The 16027-nt window shown below is 43.7% G+C and overlaps 1 protein-coding gene across 1 annotated transcript in view; it reads right to left on the bottom strand.

The window, feature by feature from the left end:
* CHRDL2 (chordin like 2) overlaps positions 1-16027 on the bottom strand; it is a 95239-nt gene that overhangs the window by 60357 nt on the left and 18855 nt on the right. The window lies entirely within an intron of this gene.

The raw sequence follows: 16027 nt of genomic DNA, 5'->3' as shown, positions 1-16027 counted from the left end.
CCTGTGGGCATCAAATCCACACAAATCTGTCTTTTTTGTTTATAAGCGCCAACTCACATAAATGAACATGTACATACCTGTAACTCACTTTACTGAAATACACGTACTCAGATAAAACTCCAGTTACTAAAATTCACTCTCTCACATACAGATTCAGATTACATTTTATTATCACTGTACAATGAACATACAAGGACAACGCAGTTGGCCTTTGATCAAAACTACAGTAGCGATTAATAAAAAATACAATATTAAAAAATATATTCTCAGTGTCAGTGTTAGCTGGCCTTACCTCATACCATAGTACCTCTAGTACTTAGAACTACTTAGCCCCCAATACACGTAATTTTGTAATGGATAAACTTGTACATGTCAAGTAAAAATATCTATCCAATAAAAACCACTGTACCTTGCGCAATAAAGTGTACCATAGGGCCTGCATGATGCCCTGTACAGATATGCAGTACAGATGAGGAGATAGAACTCTCTCCCCTACACAGACTGTATGGCAGAACTCGGACCCTTAACGAAGGTGTGCTGACTGCCCCCATTCTCCTCCAGTGCGATAGTGCCAAGAGGAAGTGATAACACACAACATCCACCGAGCATGTGAAGAAGGCACAGAATTGTGTGTTGATGTTTGCAGATGGAACACATCTAGACACTTAGGGACGCCACCCTCCTGGTACAAGATAAAGACAGCCAGGAGATTGTCTTAAAACATATCATTTTGAATGTATGTGTCTTGCAGTGTAAGTGAGTGTGTATTTGTGTTCTTTGACATTGTTTATGGGAATATGTGTGGTGTGGAATTGTGTATCTGTGTTTGTAGATGTGTCTATCTGAGAGTGTATATCTGGCAGTCAGTATCTTTGAGTGTATGTCTGGCATTGTGTATCAGTATCTCTGCGTGTTGTGAGTGTTTATCTCTGTGTTTATGGGATTCCTACGTGTGTGTAAGGATTATAGTTGATCCAGCACGCAGAATAGTATCACACCTAGGACTAAGGATAACATTTAACTGGACCATAGAATGGCCGGACTTAATAGTCAAAATACCTGCCCAGGTCAGGGACACAGAACGAGACACAGCGATGAGGAAAGCCAGAAGTCAAGGATACCAGAAATCAGGGAAGTTAAAACGAAGCCAAAGTCAAAATACCAGAAAAACGCAATCAGGAACATACTCTCAGATAACCGGCTAGTGGAAACCACGACAGGGCACTGACAAAAAGGTAATTTGGGTTTAAATAACCCTCCTTAGGCTGTAATTGGCTGTTTATGACCTCTGACCCCAAAACGTGCACGCGCATCTATGATGTGACGTCTCACGCACGTCGGTGCCATCTTTGATGTGTGCGGAGGTAAGTCTCCTCTTAAAACCGGAACTGCAGCGTCTCTAGGAACGCCGTACTCGCTGGAGACTGGCAAGTACGGTTAGTGCGGTTTGCCGCGACCAAGGTAAGTATTTGATTTTTTTTGTCGGTGTAGCCGCTATGTTTCTTCACAGCTACGCTGACAGAATCGCGAAGAGCCATGACAGTAACCCCCACTTGAAGAGCACCCACCTGGTTGGCAGGACCAGGCTTGAGGGGAAATTTGGCATGGAAGGAATGGATTTTGTGGCCCGAATGTATGTCTGAAGCAGAAACCCAAGAACGATTGGCAGGCCCATAACTCTTCCAATCAACCAAATACTGCAAAGACCCTGGAGAAAATCTGGAGTAGAGTATAGAGGAGACTTTGTACTCCTTCTGTCCAGAAACAACCAAAGGAAGGGGAGGGTCAGAAGGGGTGGTATACCTGTTACAGATAAGGGGTTTCAGTCGTGATACATGAAACATGTTAGGTATATGCAGAGAGGCAGGGAGAGCCAGAGAATAAGACACAGAATCGCGGGGAGCCGGGATTTACATTAAGGAGTGTGTGTGTGTGTGTATATAAGTGAAGGCCAGGTTATTGGGGTTGTAAGGTGCCCCAAGTGTTGTAGTGGCAGCCCTGCCCTAACACTACATAGCCCTCCCTTACCCGATAAATACTCCAAAGCTTCCAAGCTATGATCTTAACGTTGTGGTTTCTTTTCATAAAATAGGGACGTTTGGCAGCCACTGGGTTAAAATGTGGTTACACTTGGGTACAGCTATTTTAATTTCACTGCTCCAATGAGATGCATCTGAATATAACACAGATCTATCAGGCTCAAGTTAGTTTAATGTTGGTTGATAATGAATTAAGTGAAACTGGAAGGGATTTTATTAATCAAATTAACAAGAAATGGGCTGAATGAAAGTGACTTAATTTCCAATAGCAAATTCTGCTGTTAGTGAATAGCGTCCCGTGTCTTTTCTCAAAGCAAATTCAGTGTGTGTGTGAACAGACAGGTGGTTAGAGCTAAATCCAGCTGATAGAATGGTGTGTAACAGAGCCCCCTGCTGGCTGAGCTGAGGACACATGCTTCTCACATGAACATGTTGGTTATTTGCTAATTTTCGCAGAATGTCTCGTAGACAAAAGGGTCTTTGTAACTTTAGCTACATCATCCACTTTTATTTGTCTATAGCCTAGAGCAGTGATGGCGAACCTGTGGCATGCGTGCCACAGGTGGCACGCCGGGCCCTCTCTGTGGGCACGCGGCCATAGGTTCACCATCAATGCAGAGTAGGCACCTGCCTGCCCGAAACGGCAGGCGCCTACTCTGCTTCCGGGTCGGGAGGCAGGGGGAGGGATCTGTGATGCAGCTCCCCTGTCCTCCCGCGCGATGCTGTGTGGAGCGTTGCCGAGCGTTACCATGGCAACGCTCCACACAGCATCGCGCGGGACGACAGGGGAGCTGATTCACAGATCCCTCCCCCTGCAGTGCTTACCACCACCGGACCACCAAGGATGGCTGTGCCGCCCCCCCTACTTTACACAGCACCCCTATCCCCCACAACAGTACCCCTACCCACCAAACACCCCTATCCCCCCAGCAGTACCCCTTTCCCCCCCCCACAGCAGTACCCCTACTCCCCCACAGCAGTACCCCTAACCCCCCAGCACCCCTATCCCCCCAGCACCCCTATCCCCCCCGCAGTACCCCTACCCCCCCAGAAGTACCCCTACCACCCCCAGCAGTATCCCTTGCCCCCAGCAGTACCCCTACCCCCCACAACAGTACCCCTACCCCCCAGCAGTACCCCTATCCCCCCAGCAGTACCCCTTGCCCCAGCAGTACCCCTACTCCCCAGCAGTACCCCTACCCCCCCCAGCAGTACCCCTACTCCCCCCACAGCAGTACCCCTACCCCCAGCACCCCTACCCCCCAGAAGTACCCCTACCCCACACAACAGTACCCCTACCCCCCCAGAAGTACCCCTATCCCCCCAGCAGTACCCCTACCACCCCCAGCAGTACCCCTTCCCCCCCAGCAGTACCCCTACCCCCCCACACACAGTACCCCTACCCCCCAGCAGTACCCCTTCCCCCCACAGCAGTACCCCTACCCCCCATAACAGTACCCCTACCCCCCAGAAGTACCCCTATCCCCCCAGCAGTACTCCTACCCCCCCCCCCCCCAGAAGTACCCCTACCACCCCAGAAGTACCCCTACCCCCCCAGCAGTACCCCTACCACCCCCAGCAGCACCCCTTTCCCCCCAGCAGTACCCCTACTCCCCCACAGCAGTACCCCTACCCCCCCACAACAGTACCCCTACCCCCCAGCAGTACCCCTACCCCCCACAGCAGTACCCCTACCCCCGCAGTACCCCTTCCCCCCAGCAGTACCCCTTCCCCCCAGCAGAACCCCTTCCCCCCAGCAGAACCCCTTCCCCCCAGCCGTACCCCTACCCCCGCACAGCAGTACCCCTACCCCCCACAACAGTACCCCTACCCCCCTACAGCAGTACCCCTACCCCCACAACAGTACCCCTACCCTCCCCAGCAGTACCCCTACCACCACCAGCAGTACCCGTAACCCCCAGCAGTACCCATACCCCCCAGCAGTACCCCTACCCCCCCACACACAGTACCCCTACCCCTCCAGCAGTACCCCTACCACCACCAGCAGTACCCTTAACCCCCAGCAGTACCCATACCCCCCAGCAGTACCCCTACCCCCCCCACACAGTACCCCTACCCCTCCAGCAGTACCCCTACTCCCCCAGCAGTACCCCTACCCCCCAACATGCACCCCTACCCCCCACAGCAGTAACCCTACCCCCCACACAGTACCCCTACCCCCCCAGCAGTACCCCTACCCCCCCAGCAGTACCCCTACCCCCCAGCAGTATCCATACCCCCCAGCAGTACCCCTACCCCCCACACAGCACCCCTCTCACACACACATTACCCCTCATACACACACACATACAGCACCCCTCTCACACACACACACCCACACAGCACCCCCCCCCACACACACAGCACCCCCCACACACTTACACAGAACCCCTCATACACACACACACAACACCCCCACACACACGCACCCCCCCCGCCCCCCCACACACACACACACACGCACCCCCCCACACACACGCAATTGCCGTGTTGGCACTTTAAGGGAAAAAAAGTTGACATGTATTGCGGTTTGGGCACTCGGGCTCAAAAAGGTTCGCCATCACTGGCCTAGAGCGTGACAGAGTAATAAAGGAATTGCAAATAACATAGTAGTAGACTATAATAAATTAATAATAGTAGACTATAATAAATTATAGACACACAATACATAAAGCACAGAGTGTGGCTAAGTTAATATAAAAATAATGTTATCTTATTTTATTTTGTGACTTCATTGTTTCTCTTCTACTTTTTCAAATACATTGTAAGTTTGCTTGGACAGAGCTATCTTCACCTACTGTTCCTGTGTGTTAAATGTGTTTTGTCAGAATTAATCATTTGTCTTGGTTTATCTATTGAACATCAATGCAGAATATGTTGGCACATTATAATTTTTATTTTTGGAATTTATATAGTGCCAACTTATTCCACAGCACTTTACATATTATATTATATTATAAAGGGTGGGCAATGTAATAATAAATGAGACAATTACAAAATGTTACAGGATGATGAGGACCCTGCTCAGACGACCATACAGTCTAGATAAGGTGGAAGGACAACGTGAGTGATAGCAAACACGTGGGAAAGTAGCATAACTGGAAGGTGAGAGTGGAGTGTGGCCCTTTAGGAGTGAGCAAGAGACAGGTTTGTGACATAGACATTAATCTGGGAGGCCATAAGCTTATTTCAAGAGATGGGTTTTGAAGGACTTCTTAAATGACTGAGGACTAGGGGAGAGTCTGATAGGGTAGACAGGCTGTTCAAAAGGAAAGGAGCCACCTGAAAGAAGTCCTGCAAGCATGGGATACCAGTATGGGTGTGAGCAGCGGACAGGAGAAGGTCACCGGCAGAGCGGAGAGTACCAACAAAGTAGTGAAGAATGTAACAGGGGCTAGAGTTGTTTAGAGCTTTATAGATAAAGGTTAGTCATTTCAATTGACTCTTATAGGGTACAGGAAGCCAATGTAAGGATTGACAGAGGGGTGAGGTGTGAGATGAGCAGAAAAGCAGGAAGACACCTATTCTGAAATGGAAGAAAGGCAACCGATGATGCGTTCAGGATGAGGGGAGGATTTGTTATTAAAGAAGGAGACACTGAATAAATATTGGGAGAGATAGGATGAGACCCACGAAAGGTCAGTGTCACAGATACACAGGGACTGAAAAGTTTGATGAAAGACATGATCAACAGAGTCAAAGGCAGCAGATCGAAAAGAAAGTTGGAATTGAGAAAGCATGCCAGATGAGTACAGTTAAGTTGTTGCAGATAAGTTGGGGGAAAAGTGAAAGGGATATGGGATGGCAGTTAGAAGGGTCAATAGAACAATGCCAGGAGAAAGAGAGCAAATGAAGATATGCATTAAAGACTGTACAAAACAAGCGGAGACCTGATAGGGTGAGATGCGATGGGATCAAGCAGACAAGTAGTGGGGAGAGTGGAAAGAAGAAGCACACCTCCAGTTCCGTAGCCAGGGAGAAGGCCTGAAAGGTAGGAAAGGCATGGTCTTCATATGGTTGAGGAGCAAAGGGGAAAGAATTATTTCCTTAACTGGTTAATATTGTCAGGAACATAGCATGCAAACCTATCAGCTGAAAGGTTAGTTTGGTGGGATGGCCTTGGCAGGACAAAGAAGAGAGTTGAAGGTATCAAAGAAACGCCTGGGATTGTTGGAGCATGAACTCATGAGAGAGAAAAAGTAGGATTGTGGTGAGGGCTGCACCATATGAGCACAAGATGATTTTGTAACGGAGAATGACAACGTGCAAGACTTGCTCCAGCAGCGTTCAGCTACGTGGTAGCATCTCTGCAGGTTGAACTGCTACCACTGCATATGGCCTTAACTGCAAGACTTGGGGCACAAGCTATAAAAAAGAGTCTAGGGTACGATAAAACACGCAAAGGGCACTTAATAGACTACACAGATTTATTCACTAAAGTAAGAATTTAAATTTAACACAAAGTGAATTTCACATTTAAGGCCGACCTTGAAATATAACTGACTTACTGAATTTTCCCAATTTGTCTATTTTGATCTTCAAATTGAAATTCACTTGGAATTCTCAGAGAGCATTATTATATGCAGATTGCAGGGTTATTCACTAAGGTGAGAATTGTTGGGAATTCACAGTGAATTGCACGTGAATTTCCGATTTAAGGCCAAACTAGTCAAGCTGGAGAAATGCGTCACGCCAACTATGCTTCCAGTTTGATTGTTTCACTTGGAATTCCCCATAATTCTCAAGTTATCAATAACCATAATAATAAATCGCAAAAAATGGCTAATCCCAAACTGAAATCTTGTTAGATTGTCAAATATCACTTGGAATCTCTGTTTGAGCATGTAATAGAGACAGATCGGGGAACGGCCAGTTGTTGTCAGATGATAATTCTAATGATTCCTCAGTCTATTCCGTAATTTAAACAAATGTCAGATGTGATTGCCCCAAGCAATCTCAATGCTGAATAAAAGTCATAAAATACGATATAATTATTGGAATTGTAACCTGGGAGCCTGAAGGTGGGGTTCTATCAGTTAAACCCTGGCTACACATGTAGCCCTCACCGTGCATGCTCATCAGGTCCTCTATTCTCCTCTATCATTGAGTAAGTAATTGGGAAAAGTCAAACCGCTATTTTCCTAATTTTTATTGCACACATGGGCCCACTACTCTAATTAAGGACAGCTCTTTTGTATTAGCTTCAATCCACTGCCACTACTGGAAAAGTATTAAAGGCACCCACCACCTTTCCTGTATAACTCGTATTGCGGTTACAGCGAGCTAGGGTGATTTAAGCATTTCAAGTGAGATGAGACTCTCCAATGTAAATTAGAAAAGATAGAACAAAGCAAGGAATTATTGGTCTTTTAACCTCTGACATTGCACTGATGACTAGCTCGAGACCCCTAACTTATACCTCCCCGCTATTTCTCCCACACATGTGTGAAATGACTCCTGTATGCAGCCCATTAGTTAGAGTAACAAAGTAGCACTCTAGTTACATGTATTTAAAGGAAAGAAATGTAAAAGGGGCTCAGGAGAGAGGACTAGAAAAAAAAATATTGGTAAATATCATGGATCCAGGGTTGCAGGGTAGCAGTTCCTCTTGTTTGGGTAGTATTTTACAAGGAGCCTTTGTTGTTTCAGTTTGCTTGAATTGTACGGACAAAATAGAGCGAAAAAAAAAGAATTATACCTCTGCAGAGCTGCAATAAAGCCAGTTCTGTTTTACTCCTACATGTAGACTCGACTCACGGTGCGGGGTAACGGCTATAATCATGGTGCGTAAGGGGGTCAATTATAGAAGTACTGATCCCCCAAAAAAACTGGAATTTGAGCTACATGTCTGCTCAATGTTGCCCTTTTGTATTACCCACACTTATTATATATAATTTTGTTCAGGAGAAACAGGGCTTTCATTTCACTTAAAATATTCACATATAAAACATGATTAAATATAAATAAAATCTAAAAAGTGTAAGAAATGTAAAAAAAAGTTATTTTCCAAGTTCTGCATGGCATTTTAACTGTGAATGTCATAATACTTTTAAGCTTTAACTGCAATAAAATACACACATTTGTATTCAGCCATGTCTCATGAGTACAATACTACTCCCCATGTACAGGTTTTATGGGGTTTGGAAACTTAAAGGGTCAAATATAGGGCTTTCCTCTTTTCAACACACACACACGCCATAAGACTTGTTTTTCCCACAGAAATCTCACTTTAATAGTGCTCTCATTGGATTTTGGGTAGGCGTCCACACACATCGGGCCGATCTGAGTCATGTGATCTTTGTGTCATCGCGATTACATGACGCAGATAGCCAGGATTGGCTGGAGTGGGACCGCCTCGGCTGTTTGGCAGTCCCTCCGAATAAATACAGTGTGGAGGCTAAGTATTTCTGCTGCAAAGAGGGATTAATCGTTAGGGTGTGCTATGACTTTCTTGTAAATAGTGCAATAACTTACATTCTTCTCAAAATGCTGGAAGTCTCTCCAAAGAGAAAAATTGTAATCCTACTGGCGCAGTAGTGACCTCAGAAGTGACCACAGTCTACAACATTTCCTGTGTTTTTAAGGGTTAGGGGATGAATCAGTGCACACCATAATACAAGAACCACTATAAAGAGCTCTCATAGCAGTACCATTATTGTGTTGCCATGATGACGATTAAATGAGAATATATTTTAAAAGTATGTTTAAAAGACACAAGAATCAAACAACAAACAGCCCTGATGCAGGACAGACTGCACAATGTGGACAGTTCAGATTTTCTTCGCACTTTCTGTTTATAAGTATCTTTCATTCTTGTTTCAGTGCAATGAGATAAGCCCGTTTGTGATTTCTAAAGGTCTAAAACCAACATCAACCACAGCATTAAAACCACTGACAGGTGACGTGAATAGCATTGATTATATCGTACAATGGCATCTGTCAAGGGATGAGATATATTGGACAGCAAGTGAACAGTCAGTTCTCGAGTTTAATGTGTTGCAGAAAAATGGGCAAGGGAGTGACTTTGAAAAGGGCCAAAGAGTAATGGCTAGATGACTGGCTCAGAGCCTCTCCAAAACCGCAAGTCTTGTAAGGCAACAAGTGTCTCACTACCTGACCCATAAGCTCCGGTATGAAAATTCTTGCAGTTTTCTAGGAGTTTTTACAGAATGAAATGAGAGTGATTCCAACCAGTTCAGTGCAAGAAACCTCGATGAAACAAACATTTACAAAGTTGCTTACCTAATAATTGAAAATTGTAGCACTGGTTCTCAAAAGGTAGGCCGGGTAATTGGGAAAGAAATATGATGAATGAAGGGAATGGACGATTTTAGTTCTGAAGAAAGGAAATTGTTAATGTTACAAAAGAGACTTCTTTGTCGATAAAACTTTATTAACTACAAAACTAAATCTTAGTTGTGATCTGTTCTTTAACAGTATTGTACAAAGGACACAAGATCATACACTAAGTCGAGGAAAAGTGACTTCACTTGCAGCAGTGGAAAGGGTTCTATACCAGAAGTAAATTAAGAAAGTCTCATGATTTTTTTTTTATCTGAGCTCATGGGTTAAGTTGCGCTCATTTTGTGAGTTGACTAGTAATATAGGAGTGATGTTAACTGACTAGTCTAAACCAGGCCTATATACGGATGTGACTTCTGCAATCAGTACAGTGATTCTACTGCAGGTGGAACCTGTTTCACACCGAGGTGCTATCTAGCAATGAATAGCCAGACATAACAGGCAGAAGAAGGGTTACCTTTCTCTAGAATTAAAAAAAGTGAACATTGTTTGCAAGATGAAGACTCACAGGGATCTCTCAAGCTCTTTCTTCTCTACTTTCATCTTGCTATTTTCAGGGAAGTCAAAATCAAAGCCAAAGTCAAAAACCAGAAGAAACTTGAATCAGGAATGCGCTCTCGGACAACCACTAGGGAAACCACGACAGGGCACTGAGCAGGATGAGACCTGGGCCTAAATACCCCTCCTTTGGATCTGATAGGCTGTAATTGGCATTTGACCCTTAAGGCAGTTACCAGGTTTCCATTTGCATAATTGCTTCTCAGCACAAACCCTCCTGTGGATTTGATTGCTGCTCGGCACAACTTTTCCTGTCAGAACAGTAAATGTCATTAATTACATCTTTATATGCGGATGAATACATGACAGACTGGTGGGGACCTTCCTTGGGGACAATGCCGTTTTGGCGGACTTTCTGTGGCGGAGAGTCACAGGATAGGTGGCGGGAACTGGGGACAAAGAGAATAGAGTTCCTGTCACACGCACTGACCCCTAGGAAGGGGAGGACCCTAGGAGGGGACATTGTCGTTGTGTGTGTTCCACCCCTTGCATGGGGAAAGTATAAAGCAGAGTATGGCCAATAAAGTGTTGTTGTACCCCTGGAACTGTGTGTCGTCCAGTTACTGGGGAAAATGGGCCTCTTCATTTATTTATAGTGGAGGCAACCAGTCTGGTTACCCACGGTCCGCTACAGTAATATATGGTCAAAGCTGGAAAAAACTTGTGACAGATCCCTCTGTACAGACTAGTATTGCTGGTTCGTCTGTTTGCCTTTATTTCGTTGGATTTCCTGTCCGTATGCCCCTGTTCGTGTGCTTCCGGAATACCGATTGAAATTACCTAACGGATGGCCACCCAGGAGAGGAGTGTGCTGCTGGTTAACCTTTTGGCCCCAATTAGAATGTTGTGGTTAACCGCAGACACCTCTCCATTCCATCCGTATGGGTGGTCGTCATTCGTATGCCGACCACGAGGCGGCGGCCATTTTGGGACACGAGGAAGATCAGCGGTGTTTGGTGTCGATTCTATGGAACTAAAAGCGGACACTTTATCTACCGAACACCGCTGGAAGCTGCCGCCCGCCTTCTATTTCGTCGAGGCATACGAACACCGGTCCGTTCGGGAGTTTTGTAACGTACGTATAGACTTCACCCAGATAGCCGTCCCATGGAGTCAATCGTATACCGAAAGACTTGCGAGAGACTTTGACTCCATGGCGGTTGAACTGTGTACATCGGATCTGAGCGCTATTCGGTAGAAATTTCCTCATTTATGTATTTTAATGTATTTTTCATACTGTATTTAAAATGGTGATTTGCTTCTATCCTTGGAGATAATTAGGTTTCTTCCCAATTATCTCTGGGATAGAGAGGAAGGATTTATGGGTAAAATGGGGAGGGCTTACACTTAAGCCACTGCGATTGGCTACTGTCCTATATGTGTTACAGTCTTCCACAAGGTCCCCTAGGGAGGTGTCCACCTTGTGGGAGACCTGCATAAATACCGGGCAGGTAGCCCCATTAAAGGAGATTCTATTTTTGACCCTCAAGATGGAGCTTGGTCTCGTTTGTGGGGGGAACTATTACTGGGAAAGCGCTTTTCGTTATTTCTAGCTGTGAAAGGAGTTCAGCTGATTTTATGGTTGGGAGTTGCCGCATTCACGTATCTTCCGTTCGGCAGTTTGACGGTCGGCTGTACAGAACCTGCGTTCCGGGAGAAGGGGATTATTTACTAAACGGCGGCTTCATCTATCTGGCGGTGAGTGTCGTAACAAAACTGAAATACATTATACTTTGAGATCAAAACACAATATAATATCTGTTTTTCTTTATCGTAATCCAAGCCTGACATTGGATTTTTCATTGCTGTCACAGAAAAAGATCTAAAACAAAAAGATTCTGAACCTCTGTCCATAATCAGACAAGTGATGGATAATTTGGATTAAAGAGATGGATGTTGTTGATTAAAATTAAGTATTTTCATGGGGATAAGCGAGTCCCCTCTTAATGGAACCTGGATTTGCAAGTAGCATTAAGATTCCTCCCTAATCTCTCTGGAGTTCTGTTTAACATGAAGATTTGGCTTGGGATTAAAGTAAAAACTATAGACAATTCTGGTTTATACATTAAAGGCCTGGCCTTTCTTAAAACGAATCTCATACAAACAGGCATTCACATCTTAATCTTGTTTAAGAGCACCTGTTTCTTTACCAAATCCTCACCTTATTGGAAGAATCCATCATATTTTCTCCTGGATATTTTAGAAGAATACACAAGAAAAAAGTATAAATATGCAACATTTGAGACAAAACATGGATAGCGAGGTTTTGCAGAGGAATATAGTCCCATTCTATTTCTGTTGTCACCAAAACCAGTATGTGTGAAAAACTATAAGGAATATGGTAGCTACAAAAAAATCTCAAATTTGATAGATCAGTTTTATATCAGTTAAGTGATTTTTGTTAGTTCTTTAGAACGAAGGTGATTGAAATTTACAAATTTGACAGTCAGATTGCTCTACAGATTAAAGCGGACAAGGAGAGTAGGGCTAAGTGGTGCTTCATGGACTGCAATTCACAACAAAAGTTTACATGCCAGGAGACAAGGGGTTAATAAATATGATAATGACAAAACACATTAACTTTTTTAATGGATGGGAACTTAAATGATGTAAAAAAAAAAAAAGTTTTTTTTAAAATTACTCTACAGGAGTTCTGTCGCTTGTCTTAATCTATGAAGTTAATGTATGCAATAAAAAAATAAAACATTTTTTTACAAAAATGTACTTGTGAAATTCCAAATTCTTTGTATCTGCACAGACCAGGAAATGGCAGCTTCATGGACAATCCCCCCACTCCATCTTTTTCAGTTTATCCTATGTGGGATATTTAGCTCAGCTGCTGCAAACATTTTATTAATTAAAATTAAAACTAAAATGAAACGAATGAGACCAATCAGGAAGTTAATAGGATATATTTATATGAATTAAATTACGAGTGCCTGTCCGTGAAGCTGATGTACCGGCTCTCATATCATATGTACGCATGTGTGCTGACTCCTAAACTCCCAGGAGCATCAAAAAATGATCAGGGCTATTCAATATCGAGAGAATTCTAGTTGAATTCAAAGCACATTTCAAATTCAAGGTCAAAATAGCCATATTGTAAAAAATCTCTGGCCTTTAAGTTAAAATTAGCTAAAAAAAAAAAAAAAAAAAAAACCTCTTTAAATCAATTAGATGAGTTCATGTAAGTCAGTGTAAAACCATAACCACTTTAGCTCACTGTAATGGTTATGGTCCTAGGATATTTTGACACAGCATGGGGGATCTCCCCCTCGGCTAGCGATGTCATTATGAGTAAGTTTGTTACTTCATTATCTGTGCAAAATAATTTATCTGCTGTGATCCAAATGTACTGCAATTAACTGTCAAACTTGCCCTTAGGGTACTAATGCTTATCACGCTCAGCCACAACATCCTATCATGTCCCTGAGATGTACTAAACCTCGCTATACCTTTAAATATTATTTTAAAAAAGCAGTCAGTGCGCCAAGACAAATCAAAAAGGAGCCACTTACAAAGACTGAAAAGACTGTGAGCTCCCAAGACAAGGAGCCCAAAATGCTTCTCCAGCAGTAGGTATATTTAAGCATTTTTTTCTCAGTTGACACTCACTGCAACGTTCCCGTCAAGATTGTCTGTTTGTCCGTCCATTCATGCATCCATCCATCATGTAATATTTTATGGGAAATTTTCTACAATCACTATACAGATCTGATTCCAAAACTGCCTTTTTTTCCTTATCTAATCTTGAAGGGCCCATTATCTGACTTCATAGAAATTACTAAACTAAAGCTTCCCCGTTCTTTTCAAAGAATGACACAGGCAGGGTTATTCGATAAAGTGAGCATTCAAGGTGAATTCAAATGGAATTTCAAATTTCAGGTCAAAGTAGCCAAACCAGAAAAATTGTTGGTCAGCTGTGCTTGCAGTTCAGCTGCTCGGTCCTTGAATTTGCAATTCACTCTGAAGTAGCCGGTGAGGTAGATCAGTTGGTAAATTCCCTGACTACAGAGTCTGCTCAAAAAACACAAAGTCACAGGTCCAAATCCTGGCAGCGTCAACTCAGCCCTTCATTGTTCTGAGGTCGATAAAGTGAGTTCCATCAGTTGGGGAATTAGAACTTCTACTATTATTCAGCTGCCGATTCAGTTAATTCCGAGAGCGTGTGCTGAAAAGTGCGTTGAGTCTCACTTAGAGAAGGCGCTATATAAATATTAGTTATATTATTAATTCTTAGTTTAGTAAATAAATCTGATATGGGTGAGTGATAAAAAGTGATTTCGTGCCTCCATTTTTCATTCTTCCGTTTCTGCCAATATGTGTCACTGTCTGTTCCAATCTTTTTCTGTTTGTACATTTCCCAACAGTTTTGTCCTGCACCAGTTTAGTTATTTTAAATTGTGGCGCTGATGGTGTTTAAAAATGAGGTGCAAGAATGCACTTTTTTTCTGACAAATCTTTCCATCACCTTCAGTTTTTTGCAAAAAAAACCCCCAAAACATAACAGCTTTTATAGTCTTTTTCTTTCACGAATAAAAAGTTCTTCAAATTGAGAGTCTTTGTAATAGTACTCATTTGTCTTGTTTTTTTTAACGTGATCAGTGTTAACATTTCCAGGGGGAAAAAAGAGGGAGCAAAAAATCTGAGGAAAAAAATGTGGCAAAAAGACAGATTGTTTTGATACATTACAAAAAAAAAAAACAGGAAAAAAAAATAAATTTGTATATGTGAATAATTTGTATATTTGTAAATGAGTATAGTAACAGTTTTAGACAGTTTTGTTGTGGAGCTCTGTTATGCACTCCATCAATGTGAAGCTCCTAGAAAGGAGAGTTGTAAGGATAGAAAAGTGGGACCGAGGGGATTGGACTCAAAATATGAACTGTTCCTCCTAAAATAGGGACACTTGGGGGGTATATGACTGGATCCCTTTTATGACCATGATCCTGCCTCTCCTTATTCCTTACTCCGCACAACGAGTTTATAATCTAGATGTAAGGAGGATTTGCGCAATGTCCCATCCACATTCCCCACTTTCCTGTGTCATGCATTCTGTTCTTATTGCGATAATAAAAGGGTGATTTGCAAGGCCATAATGTCCATTTCTCAGTAACATTCAATGCCAAAACGACGACTAATATTCTATGAGGCACTTTAGTTATGCTGAAGGCAACAATAAATCGAGTTTTGTCAAAGTGGTTTATACACGCGGGCTGGACCGAGAGGTAATAAAATTCTAGCAAAAGTGGCCAGGTTTTCACCTGCCCAGTAATCCTTGGGCCAGTGCTACCTTTATGCGAGTTAGGCATTCACCTGGGGGGTTTTAACCTGCCGGGGTCGCCCACCAGGAAGTTTTCTGGTGAAATGCTCCTATCTGGGGCCACAGGACTGGATGAGTGGCTCTATAGCCACAAACACTGGTGCAGACATTTCAGCATGTGTTTGGGGAGCAAGGTTTATTGTAACTTACTTACACAGTGATAAATAAAAAGGGGCGGCAAAATAGAGCTTTGCCAAAATTCTTTGCACCAGCCCTCAGTAGTCCTGCTGGTGCCACATTAGGAATATACCGGCAGCAAGTATATTTTGGGTATGGCAGCTAGCCAATGGCAGAGGGCAGCGAGGTGCCTGTGCACTGTGTTTGTGCACAGTCTACATCCTGGCTGTCTGCCTCTCGCGCTCTGAGTGTATTTTGGGTCAGAGTTTGAGAGCCACGTGACCCAAAACCTCTGACTTTACCAAAAGTGTGGAGAGCACAAAAAAACAGGATGTCTGTACACATACACAGGCATTGCACAGCCTCCCACCAGACACCAGGGAGGTCCTGTGGATGCCACCTGGGTCCTGTAAGGGCAGGGAATGCCATTTGGTGTATGTGCAGTGGATGCCAGGTATCAGGGTGCAGAGCTGGGGATGTAATCAAGCTGAGATGGCACAGAGAAGCTGGGGGCAGATAGATGGCACAGAGCAGGGCCGGACTGGGTAAATAATTTGGCCCCGGGTATTTGTTAATCACATGGCCTATTGACAAAGGTGTGTTGTGTTGTTGTGTAATATGTGTAGCTGTAGAAAGTGAGAGAGTGTATGTATAGGGGGCATAGTTTGTATAGCGGATGTAGCGAGTG

This window comes from Pelobates fuscus, chromosome 1, assembly GCF_036172605.1.
Source record: "Pelobates fuscus isolate aPelFus1 chromosome 1, aPelFus1.pri, whole genome shotgun sequence".
In the NCBI taxonomy this organism is placed as follows: domain Eukaryota; kingdom Metazoa; phylum Chordata; class Amphibia; order Anura; family Pelobatidae; genus Pelobates; species Pelobates fuscus.
This window is presented reverse-complemented; position numbering and strand designations above follow the sequence as displayed.